General features: G+C 37.5%; 1 long non-coding RNA gene across 2 annotated transcripts; it reads right to left on the bottom strand.

Annotated features, from left to right (window-relative positions):
- Positions 1-432: 432 nt before the first annotated feature.
- Positions 433-24,905, bottom strand: LOC138849364 (uncharacterized). 2 transcript variants are annotated; one of them, XR_011388121.1, is made up of 3 exons: positions 24,788-24,905; positions 1,465-1,546; positions 433-872 (listed from the first exon to the last, which is right to left on the bottom strand). It is a non-coding gene; the product is annotated as an uncharacterized lncRNA (long non-coding RNA). The 2 variants fall into 2 exon arrangements; XR_011388120.1 differs by lacking the exon at positions 24,788-24,905 and adding an exon at positions 2,766-2,977.
- Between the last annotated feature and the right edge of the window lie 42 nt (positions 24,906-24,947).

Genomic DNA, 24,947 nt, shown 5'->3' with positions numbered 1-24,947 from the left:
AGACTTGCACAACACCCTGAATGTTCAACGTTCTACATCTCCTTGAAAACACTAAATGTGTGACTGTTTCTAACACATGCCAGGAAAATGCCACCAGCATGTTGTTCTGTCTGTGGTGCCTGCCTTCCTCTTCACCCAGCAAACATGTCCTGGCCCCACTGCTCCCATCTCCCTGCCAGAGCTGCACTCTTTCCCCTTTACTACTATAGCTTATGCTTCAGTTTAGATAAGAATTATGCATGCTTAAAATTTTCTAGATTTCCTCCAATATACAACATGAAATCTAAACTGATAATAAAATAATTCATAGTGTGCACTAAATTCTGTAGTTTATGCATTTTTGCTGAATGTATAATATATACCAAGTCCTGTGCCATGGTGCTGAGATAGGACATCAGAGATTAAGAATGTAGTGTACACGTGCAAATAATATTTGAATATAATCAGACGATTTGATGGCATTTAAAAAAACAGGTTGGAGGCAGGTATTTGTTCAAACAGTTAAATTGCTGATTAAGACTGCCATGTTCCACATCAGGCTGTGTTTGTTCAATGCACAGCTCTGGCTACCAGCTCCAACTTCCTGCTAACACAGCTCCTGAAAGGCAGCAGTGATGGCTCAAGTTATTAGGTTCTTTTCACCTACAAGGGAGGTGTAGATTAAGTTCCTGACTCCCTACTTCAGCCTGATCCAGTCCTGGACACTGCCAGCATTAGGGATGAACCAGCAGATGGGAGCATTCTCTCCCTCTCTCTCTTTCTATATATAGAGAGATATATAGAGAGAGATACTTGCCTGCGGTGGCCATTGGAGGGTGAACCAACGGCAAAAGGAAGACCTTTCTCTCTGTCTCTCTCTCTCACTGTCCACTCTGTCAAAAAAAAGAGAGAGAGATACTATATGTATTAGATATACTATATAATATGTATTATATAGTATATAAAGTATATATTAGATATACTGTATATTAGATATATCTATATATAGGTTATATGTAGATAATATATAGAGAGAGGTAATATATAGATACATATTATAGATAATATAGATAGATAATATATTATATTATATAGAGATACAATATATATTAATATATAATATATATTATTTATATATAGATAATATAAATAGAGAGATAAATTGTGTATTTGTCAAATAGATAAGTAAAAATTATAAAAACAAAAAACTTTAACAGAAAATATATTTAAATACTTGAAACACAAAAACAGTATCAAAAGTTTATAGTGTTATTTTAGAACATTGAAATGTAATGAAACTAGGACATTTATTAAGTCTTACATGTGAAAGACTTGAATCTAATGCACTTTATTTTAAATATAAATATTTATGCTCTGAGAAGATTTGGAAAACATAGGTTTTCCTATGATCTTTATAATTATTGCTATTTTGAAACTAAATGAATATTCAGAAATTACTTTCTTTGGGTAGAAAGTAGAGCATACCTCTGTCTTGTAGGAAACTTTTAAAACTTTTCGGATTTCTCCTATTTCTTGCAGACTTGGTATATCTTCAGTGTCTAGGATACTGTAAGTTAGAAACTAAAGTTATTGAACCATCAAACAAAAAATGTTTTGAAATATAGCCCTTAATTGTGGTGAATATGGAAAGCAAACATTGGTTTATCATATAATTTTCCTATTATGCAAACAAGGGAAAACTGTTTCATATTAAATAGTGACCAAACACCTCAACTGCCCTTTTTTACCTTTTTGGAAACACATCGGTATATGGCTGCCAAATCACAAATAACCACAAAAAGGTGTAGTTCAAGAGCAATGGCAAAAGACAGTGAAGACTTTTAAGGAAGCTGTTTTCATTATTATGCTGGTCACTGGCGCTGTTAACTGGGTCACTGTAAATTAAATCCACCACGTTTACAAATTCTGTTGCATAAAAATACTTTCCCCCACATATTAAAAAAATTGCCAAACTAAAAATGCTTTTTCACTTTCCATGATTATTTTACCACCAAAGCTCCTCTAATTCCAGGTATTCACTATTAAATTGGCATAAGGAGCCTATTCAAGCCTATTTGTATGTGCTAAAAACAGCTCTCATTTTTAACTCTTGCCTATACTTCCTCTACCCAGAGTCTTTGAATACAACTTAAGGTAGTGTACAGAATTATAGTCATTCAGTAGGTTTTAACATTTTTAAGCTGATAATTTAGGTCAAGAAAAATGAAAAGGACTACCAGTTCTACTATTTGTGATGCTCTGAACAAGTGGCTACACTTCCTTAGTCTTGTTTTGATTTTTTTGTCATTGTTGTTGTTTTGAGATTAAGATACTTATTGTGAATATGAAGTGAAAAGTGGTTGTAGATACTTAAAAATGGTAGACAAAAATTAATTGACTGATGATTTGGCTAATTGTACTCGGGCCACAAAAGTACATAGAATAGGAAAGAGAATAAAGGAAGAGAAGAGAGAAAGTATAGATAGTTGTATCCAGACACCAAAGTCCCTTTAGATGTCATTTACTTACAGAGTTAAATTGGCTCTTCTAGAATATTTAAGGTATGTACTTGTGAGTTTATGAAGTGCTAAAAGTATATATTTACTTTATTAAATACTACTTTAATGAAAGAATGTGGATAGCCTTTGAGTACATTATAAAATTTGATTCTCAGTATCTATTGTGTTGCAAATCTTCAAGCATCTTTCCTCGTTAAAACCACATCTATTGCCATACTTTTGCATAAAGCATCTCATTCCTGACAACTAATGAAAGACGATACATACGCTTGAGGAAATGCCTTGTATGCTTCCCAAAAGAATTCTCAGAGGTGAATGAGAAATGAGAAATATTTTCCACAGCTGTGAGTTGGGTTTTGCGAGAACCAGAGAGAGCAAGCTTGGCTGGGAAAATGAGCCTGTTAACTTCTAATGTCCTTGGTTGTTGAGAGCTGCCATCGGGTGCGAGATTTCAGGCAGGACTTGCTGGTGCATGTCTGCTGAAGGAGAACAAGAGAGGGGGAAGGGAAGGAAAGGGAGAGTGAGGGGAAGAAGAGGAGAAGCATATGGGGAGAGGAGGAGGGAGGGAAGGAAGACAGGGAAGCAGGAAGAAGTAAAGAGGGAGAACAGGAGGGGAAGGAGAAAAGAGCGGATGAGAGAGAAGGAGGGAGCTAAGCTGTTTCTCCCTTTGTCACGGTTTTCAGCCACAATTCCAGCTTTGCACCTGCTAACTATCCATTTCTAACACTCAGGTTCAACTCTCAAGACCTGATTGCTCCACACTAGATGCATCTCAACTCTCACCTCACTGACTTTGAGCTTATCTAAAATCTGCTCTACCCTATTCTCTTTTCACCAGAGTTAATATGCACTCACTTCCAGCAAATGATTCAAGGTCATCCTTCACCTTTTCAAGCTTCCCTACCTCAACTCTGACAGGAGAATCAGACTCACACATCCTAGCCCTTATACCTTTTCCACTACTGAGCAGCCTCTCTTCTGATCTGTAATCAAGGCTACTCATAAGAAGAATGTCCTTAGAAAAGGTTGTCCTGTTGCCTATGGAAAGCTCAGAGATGTCTCTCTTTCAAAGCATGAGTTAATTTAAGCCATCCCAAAGTAATTTGGTATGTTTTTTTCTCTCTCCTTCTGTCTCTTCCCAACCCATTATTAGAAAATAATGCCTAAATTTATTTGTGACTTAGTTCTTGTGACAAGGCAGGCTATTTGTAGTCACAAGTTAGGTGCCTTGATCAGTTCAGTTGTGCAAAATCTTGGGATGAGGATGTGCTCATACTGACAAACCAGTCAAGATAGAGTTCTTCAGAGGCTCTGTCAGGAGGAGGCATACACAGTGAAAATTGCTAATGAGGGCAGCTGATTTGTTCCTGCTCTTCTCCTGTCCTTTTGCTTCTTAGAAAGGGTCAGCTTTCACGATCATTTATTTCAGTCTCGTAACCTTGTGGTTAGGAAATTCAGTTCTTTAAAATGTCCATCTCTTTGCCTTCTACAGCCATTTGTGTCTATTTACATTTTCGTTGGATTCGTGGCTGCTGTTAAGTCTTGCATTTTCCCTGTCTAATACTTTCTGTTAGCATTCCAAGTGCTAATTGTCTCAAGCTCACATCAGCTTGTTCCTTCTAACTTATTGCCTTAGCTATTGTCTCAAAATTTCCATAATTGTTTGGTTTTAAAGGTCTTCATTGTGGTTATCTGTCTCCTTGTCTCTATCAATTAGGATTACTTTGCATATATTAACACAGGTGTAGATAAAGGAAAAAATCTAATGTAATGAGAAATCTAAGAATAACAGCTGGTGCTTGGACTCCTGCCACCCACTTAGGAGACCTGGAAGAGACTCCTGGCTCCCGGCTCCTGGCTTCCTGGCTGTTGCAACCATTTTGGGAGTGAATCAGCAGATGGAAGACCCTATGTCTCTCCCCCTCTCTCTAGCAGTCTTTCAGATAAAATTTTTTAAATTGGATTAACATTTTAATCAGTAGACATTGAATGAGATAGATCATCCTCCATAATGTGGGTGGGCCTCATCCAATCAGTAGAAGACCATAAGAAACAGAAGACAAGGTCGTTAAGGAAGAGAGAATTCTGCTACCAGTCTTCCAACTCAATCAGTTGAAGACCATAAGAAACAAAAAACAAGGTCGTTAAGGAAGAGAGAATTCTGCTACCAGACAGTCTTTCAACTCAAGCTGCAATAAGTCTTCCTTGGGTCTTCAGCACACTGGCCAGCCATGTGTATTTCAGACTTGCCAGCTCCAGCATCAATTCCTTAAAATAAATCTCTCTTTATCTCTTTCTGAGTATATACATAACTGTGTATATGGACACATCTATATGCATATGTAGGTGTGTACATACACTCACACAAACTTACATTTATTGGTTCTTTTTCTCTGGATAATTCTAATATAATGAGTTTGGATTGTAAGCCCCAGACTTCCTAGATGGGTAACTTTGGACAAGGTATCTAGGACTCAGGATTAGTTGGATTAAACCAGGAAAGACTGTCTTCTGAAACCTTCAATAGCTTTGTGCATGTTAGATGAAAGAGTTATGGGTTGTGGGGAAGAATCTTGTATCTTCTCTTTCTCTACTCTTGTTTCAACTGTACCTTCATGTATACTCAGCTGATTTTTTTAATTGATATACCCAATTAAATTCTATTTGAAAAATTCAAGCACACTAAAATAACACACCAACTAATCTTTAAGTTTAGTTCTAGCTCTGAAAAAATGTAGTGTAGCTTAACAGATTCAGCTCAAGACAGGCTGGGATCTCTATCGGGTGGGGTCCTTGGGACTTTGGATTATCTACAGCAGGTGCACTCCCCTGAAGGTCTCAAACATGCCAAATGTCAGTGTCCTAAGAGAATGGTCTCTTAGTGTAAATATATAGGAGACTCAGTTTGGTGTAAAGGGAAGAACAGTAGGAGTTTCCAGACAGTAATGATAATTGAGGTCAGGTGGGTTGTGGTGTTATCAAACAAAGCTATTAATGGTTTAGTCTGAGGCTGCACAGGTAATTCTCTGGCCCTCTGCCTTAGGTGGAGAAGATGCTCCTGATATGCTCACTCTTGACCAGATTGCCTCAGGAGCACCCAAGTCTGGATCATCATGAGCCTGGCTAGGGCAAGAAGATCTGACACTAAGACTCCATGAGTTTTTATTGCCTAAGACTCTCTACCCACAATAGACACTCTAAAAACACATTAAATGAATAAATCTACTGTAATGATACCACTAAAATATAGGGTCCGGGAGAGGACCTTTGACCTAGAAATTGAGTCACTGGCTGGGATACCTATTTCTCATATTGTGTTCAAGTTCCAACTCCAGCTCCCAATCCCAGTTTCTTGCAAATGCAGACTCTAAGAGCAATGATGATGGTTTGAGTACATGGATTCCTGCCACTTACCTACAACACCTGGATTGAGTTCCTGGTTACCACCTTCAGCCTTGGTCCAAATCCAGCTGTTTTAAGCATTTGGGGAGCAAACCAATGGAAGGAGCATTGTCTCTCTCTCTCTCCCTCTTTCTCTTTCTCTCTCTTTCCATCTGTCTCTTTCTTTAAAAAAAATATATTTATTTATTTATTTATTTGAAAGTCAGTTACACAGAGAGAGGAGAGGCAGAGAGAGAGAGAGAGAGAGAGAGGTCTTCCATCCAATGGTTCACTCCCCAATTGTCTGCAACGGCCAGAGCTGCTCCAATCCAAAGCCAGGAGCCAGGAGCTTCCTCCAGGTCTCCCACATGGGTGCAGGGGCCCAAGGGCTTAGGCCATCTTCCACTGATTTCCCAGGCCACAGCAGAGAGCTGGATCAGAAGAGGAGCAGCTGGGACTAGAACTGGTGTCCATATGGGATGCCGGTGCTTCAGGCCAAGGCCTTAACCTGCTATTCCATAACGCCTGCCCCTCCATCTGTCTCTTTCTATCTCTGTGTCTTTCAAATAATACAAAAATTAGTCCAAAGTCACCAAAGTATTGAGTGTAAAAATATCATATGCATGTCCTTAAGGAGACATTTTCATTAGATATAGTTTCATCAAAGCTTAGATTATTTTCCCTCAGAAGCAAATTCTTGTTTTTACAGCTGTAGGAACAGTTTTGAAGGAAGACATTACATTAACAAGAGAATTAGTGCACAGTATTTTAGACCATCTTACCATATAATTTTCTCTTTTATTGGGTTACAGGAAAATATCCCTACAAGGAGGGGGAAATGGCAGTTTTTATCATCATTTGGTGAAATACTATGCAAATGGATTTTATTATTGGAACTGACTATATTATTGACTCAAATTAATTTTCTGTGAAATTTAACCAGTCTATTTTTTGTGTATCATTCAGTTTATTTTGTAATATCTTTAGAAGATCTGATTTTAACCAACATAGACCTTAAAATTCATAAAGTCTATAGCATCACGTGTGACTTAGAGATCTGTTTTTTTAACTTATTTATTATTTCAGTTAGTAAGATCTAGTTTCAAGTCCTGATTTTGAATATTTACTAGTTGTGTGACCTTCGAGAAGTTGTTTTTATCTATAAATCTTAAGTCTTCTCTCGCCTGTTTAAATAAGGATAGTAATTAATAATACCATTTCCCTAATAAGTACTGATTCTGTATATTATAAGCAAAAGTACATGAAAACTTTTTGGCCAAGTGCCTGACACATAATGAGAATTTCAAAGTTCAATAACTATTAATTATAATTTTTACATTTTAAAAACAAAGTGATGTTAGGTTTTAATAGATATAAATTGCTTTTCATTTTTAAATCTAAGTAAAATGTTATAAGTGGGTAATGATTATAATAATCTATGTGCAGAATTTTTTGTCTTTGAAAAATATTATCCTGCTAATACTGGAATGTAAAAGGGCTCTTCTCACTCTTTCTTAGGGGAAATGTTCTACCGAAATGAAAAAATCGAACTCCAGATCAACAGTGTAGGATCAAAAGAGGCAATGAGGTCAAGAAAATCAGTATGAAGAATGAAGAGTAGGCATGGAGGGGGAAGCATCAACTGCTGTTGGGCTTTGTAAACACTGTAGGACAGCTGGCTTCTGAGTCATTGCAAGTAAACAGCACTGGGGCTGATGAGCAATTACATAGCGACCCCCCTTCTCCAGAGACCGCCCCACTGGGCATTGCTGTTACTCACATTCTTTTCTTCAGAGTAGTGATCTCAAGGTTGTGTCAAGGTGATAGCCACATGAGATAGTTTCTAAGTACCTAGTGGCTAATAAGTTGTAACTACTGTTATTTTACTACTTATAATTTAGGAATTTGAATTCTACAGGATTACAATTAAGACAGAAATGGGGGTCATGAAAGTTATTAAAGACACTAAACTTAGGAATTACCAGAGTGAAAATTTAGCTCCATGGCTGAATTGGTAAATACCGTAGGATGATGTTAATCAGAGTCGAACAGCTGAAAAGCTGGAACTAAAAGCAGGGAGACTGCCAACCACGGGGAGAAGGTAACAACAGGACAGGCTTGTCAAACCTGGGATAGCCAGTGGTGCCAGTGGAAAGGCAGTGGGCCTCACAAGGAGACCGGCACCGTGGGCACGATTCCAGTTGAGAAGCAAGCCTGGGCACGAGCTGGGAGTCTCAAAAGCTCATGTACTTAAAGAGCATTTTGATCAATACCTCTCATCCAGTCTGTTGTGGTAGGAAGTCTGTCTCTACCTGTATACTTATGTAATTACAATTAGCAATATCAGAATCGTATTCAAATTTGTATTTATCTAATAGTCACTGCATTTTTCCTCTTCTTTCTTCTACTACAGTCATATATTACTATCAGGAGCAGTGCAAGTTTTAGGTTCACGTCTATAAACAAAGATATAACAGTTCTACTACTCATATTTTCCCCTTATGTTGTCTTTTGTTCTGGTAGAAACTGTTCATCTCAGCCAGGAAGAGTGGAACAGTCAGCAACTAAGGAAGACAACTTTCATTCCAAGTGGGTGTTTTATCTTGAGAAAGCCCCAAGCAAGAATTTTGAAACAGATGTGAAAAACATTCAAACTGTATTCAATAATGACCTTGAAACCACCTTGCATGAAGAATTTATATATATATATATATATATATATATATATGCTATTGTTCCTTTCCTTTTTTCCATCCTGAGTGACAGTTGTAATGAACTGGAAAGAACATCAACTCTTGGGACACAAAGACCTGTGCTTTAATCCTTCTCTCCCACTTTTATTCTTGTGGTAACCTTTGAGTTCTTAGAGTATCAATTTTCTCTTCTTTGAAAGTGAAAGACTGCCCATTTTGGAGAACTATTTGAATGCAGTAGGAAAATATAGAGAGAGATCTGGCACTTAATAAATTATTTCTATTATCTTTGTTATTATTAATCACATTTGCCCATATTATCTAAAAACCCTAAAATATTGATGATATGAAGTGAGCTTGTGGGTCAGCAGATGAGACATGGCTTAGGACACCCAAATCCCATATCAGAGTACCTGGGATAGGGTCCCAGCTCTGCTTCCCATTCCTGCTTCCTACTGTTGCACACTGGAAGGCAACAGATGATGGCCCCAATAGTTGGGTCCTACATATGTTACCATATGGAAGATCCAGATTAAGTTCTAGACTCTTTAGTTTGGTCTGATCCAGCCCTGGCTATTGTGGGCTTTTGGGGAGATAACCATCAGAGGCAAGATTTCTCTTTTTCAAATAATATGAAAATAAATAAATAAAAATTAAAATATTGATTTTTACATGTTATATGAAACTATCATATTTAAAATACTTTACTAATTACAGAATATCTGTTATTGAATAAGGCTTTTGAAAAGATCTTAAACAGCTCTTCAAGTACAGAATTTACATGATACTGGTGGTATCTATTTTTCACACTCATAAATCTTGGTGCTCAATTTCTCTCTATAAAATTTTGGTAAGTAAGCTAAGAGCCAAGTAAGACACAGTTCTTTCACATAATGCAGAAGGATCTTTATGGAATATGGAGAAAACAGAGTAGGAAAATGCAATAGGTGCTGTAAATATGATACAAAATTAGGAGAAATTTACATAGGGGCATCAGCAAAAGCTTTGATGTCCTTAGAAAAACTTAACGTGGCAACTTAACAGGATGAGGAGAAGGGGATTGGAACAGAAAAACCAGCAAGACAGCAGATATAGAAAATTATGGGGGCCTGCGCTGTGGCGCAGCCGGTTAAAGCCATGACCTGCAGCCACTTGCATTCCAGTGCTGATTTGAGTCCCAGCTGCTCCACTTCCCTATCCAGCTTCCTGCTAATGTACCTGGGAGCACAGCAGAGGATGGCCCAAGTCTTCGGAACCCTCTAACCATGTGAGAGACCAGATAAAGCTCCTGCCTCTTGGCTTCAGCATGGCCCAGCCCAGGCTGTTGCAGCCACCTGGGGAGTAAACCAGCAGATAGACGATCTCTCTGTCTCTCTCTCTCTGTAACTCTGACTTTCAAATAAATAAATAATCTTTTAAAAAAAAATTATGGCCTTTGGGAAATAAAACTGTAGGTACATTGTGAATTGACTTTTTCAAACTCATATATGAGATCAACCTTCTTTCAAAATAAAATGTTATACAGGCTATAATGTAAAATATTGCAAAGTAATAACTGCTTAAAACAAAGTTGCTTTGTAATTCAAATTTAGCACAATCACTCCTATAATTTTCTGGTCTAATGACATCTTGACACTTGAACCCCAGTGAAACAGATGATATTTGTAGTCTTTTTTTTTTTTTAAATATTCATTTAGTTCTTTGAAAGGCAGAGTTACAGAGAGGGAAAGACAGAGACAGAGATCTCCCAACTGCTGGTTCGCTCCCTAAGAGGTCTAAACATCGAGGGTTGGGCCAGGCTGAAGCCAGGAGCCAGTAGCTTCATTTGAGTCTCCCACATATAAGCAGGGGCCCAAGGAGTTGGGCCTTCCTCTCCTGCTTTCCCACGTGCATTAGCAGGGAACTGGATCAGAAGTGGAGCAGCTGGGACTGGAACTGGCACCCACATGGGATGCTGACTTCTCAGGCAGCAGCTTCACCCACTATGCCACAATATAGATATTTGTAGTCTTAATATTCATTACACTTGAGTCAAAATCTCAAAGAATTCTCAACGCATTTTGAATCATTAGGATTCCAGCAAATTCATTTGAAACCCACTAGGGCAGGTTGATCTGAAATACAGCTTGACAGATTTGCCTTTAACCAGGGGCTAGCACTGTGGCACGATGGGTTCAGTTGCCTTCTGCAGTGCCATCATTCCATATGCACACCAGTTTGAGTCCCAGCTGCTGAACTTCTGATCCAGCTGCATGCTAATGGCCTAAGAAAGCAGCAGAGGATGGGCCAAGTCCTGGGGCTCTTGCACCCATGTGGAAAACCCAGATGGAGTTCCTGGTTTCAACATGGTTTATCCTCAGATGCCGAGGCCATCTGGAGAGTGAATCAGTGGATGAAAGATCTCTCTCTCTATCTGCCTTTTAAATAAATTAACATTTGAAAAATATGAGAGCCTTTGAATGACATACTATGGCATTGCTACAGAAATATTAATCTTATAAAATGAACAGAATGAATTGGAAGAAAAAGTTCAGACACAGGAGATATCATTATTAGCAGTATTCATTATTGAAGTAAAGCAAAAAGAGCTGACCCAGGGCTCAAATTTAAGGTGGAGTAAGACTAAGGTATTCATTAACATTCTAGTTTAAATTGGAGTTTTATTTTCTAAGAGAGTGCTATTTTAATTTTGCAGTCATAAGGTACTGTAGCTATTATTATCTCTTTATTTAACACACTCATTTTTCAAATTTAAGTTCTCAAAATTAATTAGTGCATCAAACAGGGAACTTTTTGTAATTATTCTGAAAGGTTGACATTTAGAATTATGTTCAGTTGAAAATTCTCATCTGTTTTCCTTTTTTTTCCTTAAGGTTTTAGATTCTACCTCTTGTTCCATAGTCTTAGGTCACTCTTTCCAGCATGACACAGATTAGATATAAATCACATGTCTCTCTTTAAATATACAAAAATGTTAAGAACTTCTATTCAATGAGTCCAGACTCCTAGATTCATATTTCTCTTTTTTTCTACATGAACCTAATGTAGAACAGGATTGTATTTTTCCTTAAATGTTTTCTTAAAGAGCAGACTTTTCATCAGGCACTGGAGCCAGAGTTCAGAGAGAAAAGTTTATAATAGTTTTGTTGCAAGGCTCTAGAAATCAGGGGCAAATGTTTTGAGGACATAAATGACGTAAATAGCTATGTCTAAAGGTTTTACAACACTTCATTTATCAATCATCACCCAGAAAAGTGATATTCCATTTAAGTAAAAATTCCAAATAGTGACTGCTTATCACTTGATGACTTGTTTTTCCTTTTCAGTCATTTTGAAGGAGATCTTCTAAAACCTATTCCCATTGCCTGGTGATTGGCAAAGCAATATTATTAACAGAATTTTCTTATGAATCTTCATCAAAATTCAGATTGCTTATATGGCCACTTCTGTTTTCAAAATGCCCAAAAATTAAGTCTATCTTTCATGTGCTACCAATAGTCAGTCTTCAGGGGCCATCAAAGAAGGAGGCACTGTTCTCAGAAGGGAGGAGAGAACTTCCACTTTGCTATGGCTCTGTCTAAATATTGATGGAGTTTGTGGACTCAAGAGGCTTCCATAGCCTTGGCAGCTCATGACAAGAGCCTTGGGTGATCACTGACATCATAAATAAGAGTGTCACTTGTTAAATCAACAACAGGAGTCACTGTGCACTTACTCCCCATGTAGGACCTCTGTCCTTAATGTGTTGTACTATGATAATTAATGGTAAAACTAATCTTCAAACAGTACTTTATACTTTGTGTGTGTGTGTGTGGATGCAAACTGTTGAAATCTTTACTTAGTATAGAGTTGGCCTTCTGTATATAGAGATAATTACAAATGAATCTTAATGAAGAATGGAATGGGAGATGGAGTAGGAGGTGGGACGGGAGTGGGGGTGGGTGGGTGGGTATGGGGGGAAGAACCACTATATTCCTAAAGCTGTACTGAAATTTGTATTTATTAAATAAAAGCTTTCTAAAAAATAGTCTTCAAGAGCATCAAAATAAACAATAAAGAAATAAGAAGGTTGTTACAACTGCATATAATGGTAAAGTCAAAAACAAATGATGGCCTTAAAAACCACTTTCTGACAGTCATGTAGTAATCACAGGTATTTTATTGGTATGCTTCATATTGGCCCCAAATTATTAAGATTATTCAATAGGATTTTTTATTAAAGTAGATTATTGCCAAAAATTTTGGGGACGATTGTAACTTAAATGTTTAATTTTGATCCTGTGTGCTTTGTGTTAAAAGACATAACATGGGTAAATTAAATAAAATTAAATTAAATAGATTAACCATTGTTTTGAGAAGAATGGCTACATGGAAAGGCATTTCTGTTCGGTGATGGACATTTTACTGTGACAGAAGTTTATTTTCTGGCCAGGCATCCCTATGCTCCTATTTCATCCCCCATCACCCTATGTTGCTCTTATTTTCTTAAAAGTTGTTTTTTACTTAAAATCTTCCCATCCACAAGGTTTAAAAAAATCCTGAGGTGATAGACATGCCTGTTTTATAAACACAATGTTGGTGTCCATATGTACTTATTTTCTGCTGGTAATTGAAAAGAATATTTGAATTGTTTTAAACTAGGAAGATGCAGGAAACTGAAAGACAATGAGAAATATCTCATGGCTAATTCTCTCTTGTTTTAATTCTTGAGGAAATCTGGTAGATAATTCACATGCACACACACCCCACACCACCACCACCACTTCAGTCAAGGCCTTCATTATGCCTCAGCTTCTGTATCCTCACTTTCCAGTCGCCTTTCCAGTGCTTCTGGATAATGGTCCTGTGCTCCAGAAAAGCCAGCTCTTAGTGGTCCTCTTACACACCGCGGAAGCTCTCTTCTGTGCTTTCAAATCATCTGGAGTCAGCCCTGGCTCTGCCAGCCCAGCCCTCCAGTCCCAGAACAGACAGAAAAGGCTACTGAATGTGCTCATTATTTTGGTTTTGAAAGCAAAAGTTTATAAGCCTTAAAAGAGACCAGGAGGCAACAGGCATTCCAATAACTGCTCCCACTAATCATATCAAAATATGTTCTCAGTACAAAGTTAGGACTTCACTACATATCCTTTATTTTCCTGATAAGAAGTTACATTTTAGACTCATTTTAGGGATAGAGAACTAAAGTCCAGAGGGGTCAGATAGTATGTCCATCGGCATGAAAGAGAACATTATAGGTCCAGAATTAAATCCCAGTTTGTTCCAGCCCGTGGTGTTGCATCTTAAAGCAAACATCATCCTCATATTTCCTGGTTTCACCTTTCATTGCGGGAACGTCTTCATTTTCAGAAGCAACCTGGCATTTTCATGAAAGCTCCCTCTGACAAGCTCTGTCCTCTGTCCTTGCCAAGACTGTTTTTCTTCCAGGTTCTATAAGCCTAGCAGCATTTACCTATCAAATTACAAATAGCTACATATGGAAGCCAGATTGACACACAGCAGCCAGGTTGATCCCAGTAGTATTTTAGCAAAAATATTCAGGAACATATTGGAATTTCAGGCATTGTGACCGGATTCATGGAGGGCATTTTGGAACAAGGGTAGTTATTAGTGACCTATCGAAGGCAGAAAAGCTGTTTTCTGAAATCTGTATAATCCAATCTTTTGTAGCCACACAATGACAATTGACAGCCATAGTTAGTGGTAGTGGAAGATTTGCTTTATTGATCAGGAAAGGGATCTGGATGGAAATGGTTGATGTCTCTGTGGTTAACGTGTGGATTGTACAGGAAACATGAATCATTGGAAGTATAGGCAGACAGGAGGACATGACAATTGAATGAAATGTCGCAAGAAAAACAAAGGCACTGGCTTTTCAATTCACAGAATAAGTTTCCTAACCATGACAAGAGACAGAGAGGGAAGTGGGATTTCATGCCTACAGATGACAATGCAATTTTCTTCAATTTACTGTATTTCTCAAGTGAAATGCTGCCCAGCAGAATCTCTGAAATAATGGAATTTTTTATATCTCAGCTGTCTCGTAAAGTACCCACTAGCTATATATGGCTATGAGCACTTAAAATGTAGTTAGTTCTACTGAAGAATTGGGTTTTTAAATTAATTTAAACTTAGGTAGTCTTCTATGGCTAGTAGCTACTATATGACATAGTAAAGCAGACAAAATAGAAATGCGTGTGTCTACCTCTCATTCCTGCCAGATTTCACAAGATGCCTTTTTGTTAGGTTTTTATGCTTTCTAAGTGTTGTGAAGGACTCAAGGTTATATTACGTACAGTGCAATTTAGCTCCTACATCTCACATCTCAAAATGTCAGTTATGGTAAATAGTGTCATTAAAATAAAAATAATTTCACAAATATGCATCAGTAATGAGTGTGCAAAGATCCAAATAGCATCAGATAGTAATGACTAAAGTAGCATTATTATTTAAAATGATGCCATGGAGGAAGGAGCTCCCTGGATAAGCACCAGCCAGCGACAAGGACATCCTTCCTTAGTGGCTGCACATTGTGAGGAAAGGGGGAACTCGTGAAAGGAAAGGTGAGAATATAACTCAGGTTTTTCAAATCCAAATGTCTACAGGGCCTGGGCAAATAACAATATGTGATGTGTAAATCTAAGCTAAGTATGAAGCAGAGGGACCCCCTCCTGTCCCCAGCTAGTATATTCTCCAGTCATGGCAGTGAGCCATGGCATTCTGCCCTTACCAACATCACCACTGCCCCAGCCCATCTGGTGTCTTTCAAGTGGTTTTTAACACCACCGTACTAAGGGAGTTCTAAATTCTCCTTCAGTTCTGATGTTCTTTGACTCTAGGATTATGTGCCTAATATCTATAAAGAAGGAGAAAAAGGGTTTTGTTGGAATCTAAATGTTCCATCTTGGAGGTTTGATGTATAAGGATAATTTGTATCTGCTACAAGCACTTATAAGGAAAGGGATTTAGAGATTATTATGTATTTTTTTTTCCCTTGTAAAGTGCTATTCATCATTATTTGCATACCAACTAAGAATCCTAACTTAGGGAACATCCATGGGTCTCTAACTAGTAGTGTGTGTGTGTGTGTGTGTGTGTGTCTTATATAATTTGCATTATATCACCACATATCCACCCATCAACAATTTAGGAACATAATAGATGCTCAGCGAGCATTTAATGAATGAATGATACAGAAATCCCTATAATGAGAGCAAATACCTTTCTGCTTTTTAGAGTTAATTACCCAACATCTTCATGCTAAAAAAAAAAAAAAAATCCAAATCCTTTCATTGTGATAGGTCACTTTGTGCTTTTATTCATTTTTCAAGTCAGACAGAAAACAAGATATATTATTAAAGTCAATGATAAGAATTTGTGCTTGCCTATTGTAAATCCTCAGAGAATAGCCACAGAAAAGTGTCAGTTATCTGGGACTTTGCTAAGTCACAACTATATTTCCATCCCATCTTCACTCTCAAGACCCAGCAGTTAGCTTCTGCTAAGTGTGGAATCATTTTCTTTGCGTTTATTCTGCCCAAAGACCTTGATGAATCTGTAAGTTTACGGCTTTTAATGAGTATAGGAACATTGCCCCTTATTTCTGTTTTCTGCTCTTTCTTCCTTCCTTCTGAGTCTCCAGTTACCTACAAACTAGACTGCTTGATATCGTCCCTTAGATTGCTGGAGCTGTGTTTATATTTTTCAGTTTTTATTTCCTCTGTGTTTCCTTTTGGAGAGCTTCTATCACTTTATCTTTACACTTCTTGATTTTTTCTTCTGAAGTGAATCACTGCTGCTAATTTTATCCAGTGAATTTCTCATTTCAAATATTTAATTTTCATCTCTAAAAGTTTTCATTAATTTCTCTTTTATATACTTTATTTGTGTTCTCATTATGTTCATATTTTCTTTTATATCCTTGAGAATATAGAGCATATTTATAACATATTTTAAAGTCCTTATTACAATTTTATCATCTCTTTAATGTCTGGATTGTTTCTATTGAGTGATTTTCTCTGGGTTACAAATTTTTATTCTTTTTCATATATCTAGTAATTTCTTATCAAGTGCCATGCTGTGAATTTAAAGTTACTGAGCGCCAGATAGAGTTATATTCTTTTAAAAATTGTTATATTTTAGCCATATTTTAAAATTTTTAGCTTTTGTGATAGGTCACACACATAGCTTTTAGTCTCCTTTGAAAGTCATTTTAAGGAAGGTCTAGAATAAAATTTATTCTGCGCCATGTTAGTTCTATTTCTAAAATGAGCCCTTTTGTGAACTCTACTGAAGGTTTTGTGTATTCAATCAGGCATGTCTACTGTACATGCCGGGAATTCAGAAAAAATTCCCGGATCTGTATGTGTCCTGTGAATTGTTCACCTCACGGCTCCAACATAATTTTTCTTTCCCCAGAAGATGTTCTGAGTTTGGACTCAGGGAGCTTCTAGTGCTCATTCATATTTGGTATTCAGATGAAGTATCACAGAGGTTGCCAGTCAGCTCTTGGAGGTCTCTCTACATAAATTCCTTTATCCCAGGCTCTTTACCTGAAAAATTCTAACTGCTACAAGCAGAAGTTTCCTGATTTTTAAGCATGACTTCCTATTATGTATGTGATTTTACGTCAGTTGCTTTTAACATCCCCCTCCCTGACCACTGCTGCTTAATTATGTATAAAATAAAAAACATTCCTGAATAAGTGATTTTTCTCTTAGGTTTCTAATTCCTCTCTTCTTGGGAGAACCTAAAATATTTTTAAATCTAGATCTTTTACTGAATATATGAAACCACTTTTGGGACAAGACACATTTATACTCCAAATGGAGAGTCTGGTAGAGATGCATAGGCAGAAAGAATTAGATCCTGTTGACTCACAGTTCCAGTGATTAAGTGGTGGTACCTGCAGTTTCATGAAAATGAAATATGAACCTCAGTGAAAATAAAACCATAATATTAAATAGATTTTTATTATAATTTATTAATTGATCATTGGTAGATTTTGCTTGCTTTTCTGGGTGTTATATGCATGTCTAAGTTTTAAGTGAAACTCAAAGTGATTCAACACAAAAGTTTTGTGCAAAATAAATCCTGAGAGATCAGGCTAAATTTAGCTTAGCAGACAAGACATCAGTGTACTGGATCAAAGTGCGTGGGTTAATTTCTAGTTCAGGCTTTTGACTCCAGATTCCTGTCAATGCAGATACTTGGAAGCAATGGTGATGGTTCAGATAGCTGGGTCCCTGCCACCCTCATAGGAGACCTGAATTGATTTTCTGGCTTTGAGCTGCAACCCTGAATTAGTCATGGCCTTTCTTGACATCAGGGGAGCGAACCAGCAGATGGGAACTTGCCTGCTCTCTGTCTTTGTCTTTCACTGTCTACATCTATTTGCCTCTTAAATCAATAATTTTTTAAAGATTTATTTATTTACTTGAAAGTCAGAGTTACACAGAGAGAGAAGGAGAGGCAGAGAGAGAGAGGTCTTCCATCCGCTGGTTCAATCTCCAATTGGCCACAATGGCCAGAGCTGTGCCAATCCGAAGCCAGGAGCCAGGAGCTTCCTCTGGGTCTCCTACATGGGCACAGAGGCCCAAGGACTTAGGCTATCTTCTACTGCTTTCCCAGGTCACTGCAGAGAGCTGGATCAGAAGTGAAGCAGCCAGGATTCGAACCAGCGCTCATATGGGATGCCAGCACTGAAGGTGGCAGCTTTACCTGCTATGCCACAGCACTGGCCCCTAAATCAATAATTTTTAAAAAATATTTAAACCTGGCTTTAAATGTAGTTATGAAGTTTGCCAGTTACTACTCATACTGAGTGGGGAAGATGATGTGGCTGCAGATATAGTTAGCCAAAAATTATCATAGTATGTTTTAACCTTGAAGATGATAAATATGATCTGTTACCAGAATTGATCTAATAGTCATCATCTTGAAGTATATCAAGTATAACTTTGTAGTTTACTTCCATTTGAATCATAAATTTCATAATTTGATGTGATGCAAATTGTTCAAATGTATATAATATCAAGGTGTTCATATTGCTATTTACTCTTTTACAATACAATTCAACTGAAAAAGAAAAAGATTTTTAAGTGGAAAATTAACATATATTATGAACCCTACATGGAGAAATATCAGGAAGGGTTATTCAAGGTCAAAAATAGTTTAATAACATTGTATGGTACAAATTTGGAAAGTTAATAGACCACATTTTTTAAAAATACTGATCTATCCCTGTAACTTATCCTAAGCAATATTGTGAATTTATTAAGGTAAACAGCAAAGACCTTGTGACACCGTATTTCAAAGTGAAACACTGCATGATGTACATCTTCAAATGTTCTGCAACATAAATAGTTAAATTTGCCATGGACAGTCTGGAAAATCGCCTGGAAAGAGGAGGCTGCACATTATTTTGCTTCGACATGAGATCTACGGAGTTGGAGAGCTATGGATCCCACCACTTTTTTGTCTCCCTCCCTTAGGGTTAGTTGTTGCACTTCCTTATAACAAAAGTGCTTTCAAAAATCACTAGCATAATAATGGATGATAGCACACTGATCCAGTCACATTTCTGTTCTTTTGTAGTACGGTTAAAGATTTTATTGTTGTCTTGACCCAGCTAAAATAAAACAGATGCAAGTAAATCAGAAAAAGATGTGAATTTGGCATATGAGGAGACAGAGAGTAGAATTAATATTTTTTCCTTATTATTTAGTTAAGCAATGATAAACATACCCTGTTATTGTGAAGAAGGAGTAATACTTTAGTAGTAAAAACCACTAAATTTTGCCAAGTTTGAAATTTGTAATAAATAGAGCTTTGGAAAAAGAGAGAAATGGGCAGCACATGACACTAACATCTGGGAAATCTAAACAATAGGATGGTTCATCATTGAATTGCTTTCTCAATAAATATCTATTGAATGTTATATACGTGTGTATGTGTGTGTGTGTGTGTGTATAATTGTAACTAACACTGTGCTAAGTTATGTGGGAAATACAAACCACATTAATTCAAAATGTAACCATCATCATAGAAATGATCACTGCAAGATAAAAGTGAGAAACCATAAATAAACCATAGTTTATTTACTTTTAACTCCAAATAATTTTTATGGTACAGTTTTGTAAGAAAAGGAACAATCCAAAATATATCAGTATGATTAAAGTTTACAAAATTGTTTATCAATCAGTTTGGATGTTGCATTAGTCAGTATTCTCCAAAGAAAGAATTGATAAGATATATGTAGGTACATGTGAAAGGAGATTTATTTTGGGAACTGGCTCACATGAACATAGAGGCTGAGAAGTCCAATGAGGGACCATCTGCAAGTTGCAGATCCAGGAAATCCAATAGTAGGACTCAACACACAAGGCCAGAAAAAATGGATGCCCCATCTGAAGGAGAAAGAGAATTTGCCTTGTCTCTTCCTTTTTGTTCCATTCAGGTCCTCAATGGACTGGATGATGCCTTCACACTGGTGAGGGTGATGTTCTTTATTCAATCTACTGATTCAAACGTCAGTCTCTCCTGGAAATATTCTCACAAATAGAAGCAGCAGTACTGTTTTCCAACTAACTGTGCATACTTTAAGTCATTCAAGTTGACACATAAAATTATCTATCACAGATGTTGATAATGGAGACAAAACTAAGTTTTAGTTGAACAAAAACAAAATAGTCAATTGTTGCTGAGGTCCATGGCCTGCGATATTCTTAAAAAGCAAGAACATCTAGATATAGTTTGAGTACATACTAAAAGATTCTTGAATTAGTTACCAAGAATCCTTTAAAGGCTGGCACTGTGGCGCAGAAGATCCAGCAGCCACCTGTGACCCCAGCATCCCATACTGGAGGCTCAGATCGGGGGATGCTCTGCTTCCGATCCAGCTCTCTGCTAATGTACTTTGGAATGCAGCAGATGAGGGTCCAAGTGATTGGGCCCCGCCACTCATGTGGGAGACTATGATGGAGTTCCTGGCTCTTGGCTTCAGCCTGGCCCAGCCTACCATGGCAGCCATTTGGGGCGTGAACTAGTGGATGGAAGATCTCTGTCTCTTCCACTTTCTCTGCAACTCTGCCTTTCAAATAGATAAGTGAATAAATCACTTAAAAACAGAAGCTATGAGAATTTAAGCAGGAAGCAAATATTTTCATTCTAAAAAGTTATATATCTCTTTTTCCTTTTTAGAAATACATTCTAGACAAACTTTTCAACATTGATGTTCTATCCAAAACTTTACATATTCTATCATATAACATTCTATTATATCAGTGCCGCTTTAATTCTTAAGTAGACATTACTATATAGTAAAATAAAGTGTAAAAATCTGAACTGTAGATAATTTTCTTCATTTTTTTTCTCTTTCCACACAACATTAAGCAGGAAATTATAATGGATTAAGATACACAATGTGACCAGTGCTGTGGCGTAGTCGGTAAAGGTACCACCTGCAGTTCTGGCATCCCATATGAGCACCAGTTCAAATCCCAGATGCTCCACTTCAAATCCAGCTCTCCACTATGACTTGGGAAAGCAGTAAAGATGGCCCAAGTCCTTGGGCCCCTGCACCCATATGGGAAGACCCAGAGGAAGCTCCTGGCTTCTAGCTTCAGATTGGCACAGCTCCACCCATTGCGGCCTACTGGGGAGTGAACCAGAGGATGGAAGACCTCTCTCTCTCTCTCTTTCTGCCTCTCCTCTCTCTGTGTAACTCTGGTTTTCAAGTAAATAAACAAATCTTTAAAGATATATGATAATTTTAAATAAAATAACTCTATATAAATAAGCCAATAAGGGAAATATAGAATGTCAAAGATTACTTATTTATAAAATAATTGATTAATATTTTAATACAGGCAGGGAATCATTAAAAATATGTCTTGATCCATTTTAATTTTTCTAGCTGAGGGAGAAACTTCTTCCTTATTATTTTTCCCAAGCAATATTGTATGTCACCATGGAGAAGGGATGATTCATCAATGATTCAGTAAGTTTTATTCACATTCTCTCTGTAACCTTTTTGGAATTTTCAGTTAAAACAGCTAAAATTCTTGTGCATAAAGTATACATTAAAATATTTTTGTTTCTCAATCTTCTACCTAATAACAAGTATAACTTTACAAGGTATATATATATTTTATATATATAAATTTTTAATCAATGCTAACCAGTGGAGAATTGTTAATTTTCCCAATTTACTATATGCCAAACAACCAAGGAATAAGCAATTAAAATTGCTCCCTTAACAAATAAAAGTAGACAGTAATCTATCTAGTACTTGAATTATGCCTCACATGTACAAATATGATAAAGTAATAGGATGAATATGACAAAATAATGTATTGTACTACATGTGATAAAATGAATAAGATGGCAAATATAAACTATACAGTTAATAAAAATTAAAAACAATTTTTAAAAATGTTTGTAAAGATTGATTTTTAAATAATCTTTGAAAGGCAGAAAGAGACAGAGAGATCTTCCATCCACTGGTTAACTCCCCAAATGGCCACAATGGCTAGGGCTGTGCCAGTCCGAACCAAGATCTTCTTCCAGGTCTCCCAGCTGGCTTCAGGGACCCAAGAACTTGCCCATCTTCAACTGCTTTCCTAGGAACATTAGAAGGGAGCTGGAACAGAAAAGTAGCTGTCAGTTTTTGAACTGGTGCCCATATGGGATGCTCATGTCATAGGCAGGGCCTTAACCCACTATGTCACAATGCCAACCCCAGTTTTTAAAAATTGGTTGTATTTATATGAAAAGCAGTGAGGCAGAGGCGGACAAACATCTCTCATTCACTGTTCACACCCCCAACAGCCCCTAATAGCGAAAGCTGAGATTCAAGAATTCAGTCTGGGTGTCCCACATGGATGGCAGCAATTCAACTCCTTGAGCCTTCACCTGCAGACATCATGCTGATTTGCATTAGCTGGAATCTGGAATTTGACGCAGAGCTGGGACACAAACCCACGCACTCTGACACACAATGTGGAAGTGGAGCAGTGGGGGTGCTGGTGCTGCAGGCTGCTGGCCCCGATGTCCCAAGTGACCTCCTAACTGCTATGCTCCTATCTTGACTGCATTTGACTGTTTTTGAAAGGTGTCCTCTGGTTTGACATTGATGAATTTTTGTTTTTCTCAAAAATCATGTTACAGAAATGAAATGAATAGGTCAGGACTTCAGTACTAAAGACACCAGAACTGAATTCTACATATAACCTAAGCTTGGACCCTACTGCCCAGATACCTTCAGAAGACTTCTTGATTTCAACAGTCTAAGACTCTCAGAGAGCAGCCCACACTGTGGCACAGCAGGTAAAGCCACCACCTGTGGAGCCAGCATCCCATATGGGCACCCATTCGAGTTCTGGTTGTTTCACATCTGATCCAGCCCCCTGCAAATGTGCCTGGGACAGTAGCAGAGAATGGCTCAAGTACTTGGGCCCCTGCACCCAAGTGGCAGACCCAGAAAAAGCTCCTGGCTCCTGGCTTTGGACCCATCCATCTCCGGCCTTTGCTGCCGTTTGGGGAGTGAACCAGCAGATGGAAAATTCTCTCTCTCTCTCTCTCTCTCTCTTTCTCTCTCTCTCTCTGTAACTCTGCATTTGAGATAAATAAATTGGGGCCAGCTCTGTGGCATAGTGGGTAAAACCACCGCCTGCACTGCCGGCACCCCATATGGGCCCCAGCTCGAATCCCGGATGCTTCACTTCCAATACAGCTCTCTGCTATAGCCTGGGAAAGCAGTGGAAGATGGCCCAAGTCCTTGGGCCCCTGCACCAGTGTGGGAGATCTGGAAGAAGCTCCTGGCTGTTGGCTTTGGATTGGCACAGCTCAAGCTATTGTAGCCAATTGAGGAATGAACCAGTGGATGGAAGACCCCCCCCTCCTCTCTCTCTTTCTCTCTCTCTGCCACTCTGTGTAACTCTTTCAAATAAATAAATCTTTTTAAAAAAGAAAGAAGAAAGAAATAAAGAAAGAAAGAAAGAAATTTTTAAAAAGACTTGATCAGAGAAATTAGCCATGCTATGCAAGAGTCCTGAGACACAGACTGTTTTATGTTGCCAAATTAGTGGTAATTTGAAGACTACAGAAAACTCACAGAAATGTAACAAAATTACCTGTATTTTACTTAAAGTACACTAAAACTATAGAAAAATATAGAAAACTAATCTTTTTGAAAAAATATAACCACCATTCCATTATTACAGCAAACAAATTAACAATTGCTGTACATCTGATATTAAGAGGTGTCAGGGGAGTTGCTCATCCTGGCCGCCATATTTTGTGTTAAGTAAGCATTAATAAACCAGTCACAAAAGTTAACAACAAAGTGTAACCTAGCAACTATGGAGGAGCCAATTCAAACCACTTCCACAAACTTTTGGATCACATCCTAATAAAACCTGGAGCCTGTTTTTCTGCAATTAGTCAGTTAAAGAGTTGTATTCAAATGATTGTGGAGACTACATTGCTTAGAACATGTTAAATCATGTCATAGTTAGTTTCCCCTCTTTGATGAGTCTCTGCAATTTTCAATAATGACAATGAGTCATTCATTCTAAAAGTTTTTGGAGAGTATGCCATTTGCAATTATATATTACCAATTTCTCACAGTGGTGCTTTTCTCTTTTCAGTCTCTTTTTGTACTATACTCAAGGACTTCATTTGGTTTCTCAGATGAACTATACAAAGAATAAAATACTAGATGAAAAATACCCAAGTGTTAATAATTTTTACTTGGATAGAGTTTAAGTGTATTAGTAATATTACTTTCTGAATTAACTCAATTTAGAATTTTTGTTTCCAAATTTAAAAAACTAGTAATTTTTAAAAATACTTACACTTCTGACATAAATTCTTTTGTGAATTTTACCTTTTGATTATCCTTAGGAAAATGTTCCTGGATGTTCTTTCAGACTTTGCCTATCCATCTCCCTGAAGTACTCCTTTGCAGTACTCCTCTAGATCCTTCTTTAAAGGCCTTCGACAGATCTGTCTTCTTTTTAGAATATTCCCAATGTATTATGGAAAGAAACTATTGATGCATCTCACTTACCTTTAATGTAAGAACAGCAAAAACTCATGAAGTCACATGGTTACTGATTCCCAAGCTTGGCTCTTGCAAATTGTGGCCTATTTTGGTTTGGAACAAGTATTTTGTGAGTATTTGCTGATAATGGAAGATATAGTAGTTGAAATTACCTTGAGGGGCCTGCATTGTGACATAGCAAGTAAAGTTGCTTTCTGCAACACCATGATACCATATGAGCAGTTCAAGACCTGACTGCTCCACTTCCAATCCAGCTGCCTGCTAATGCGCCTAGGAAAGCAGAAGATGCCACAGTAGTAAGGGAAGAAGAAC

This window comes from Oryctolagus cuniculus, chromosome 4, assembly GCF_964237555.1.
Source record: "Oryctolagus cuniculus chromosome 4, mOryCun1.1, whole genome shotgun sequence".
Taxonomy (NCBI): domain Eukaryota; kingdom Metazoa; phylum Chordata; class Mammalia; order Lagomorpha; family Leporidae; genus Oryctolagus; species Oryctolagus cuniculus.
Note: the sequence above shows the minus strand (reverse complement) of the source record. Positions and strands in the feature narration are given on the sequence as shown.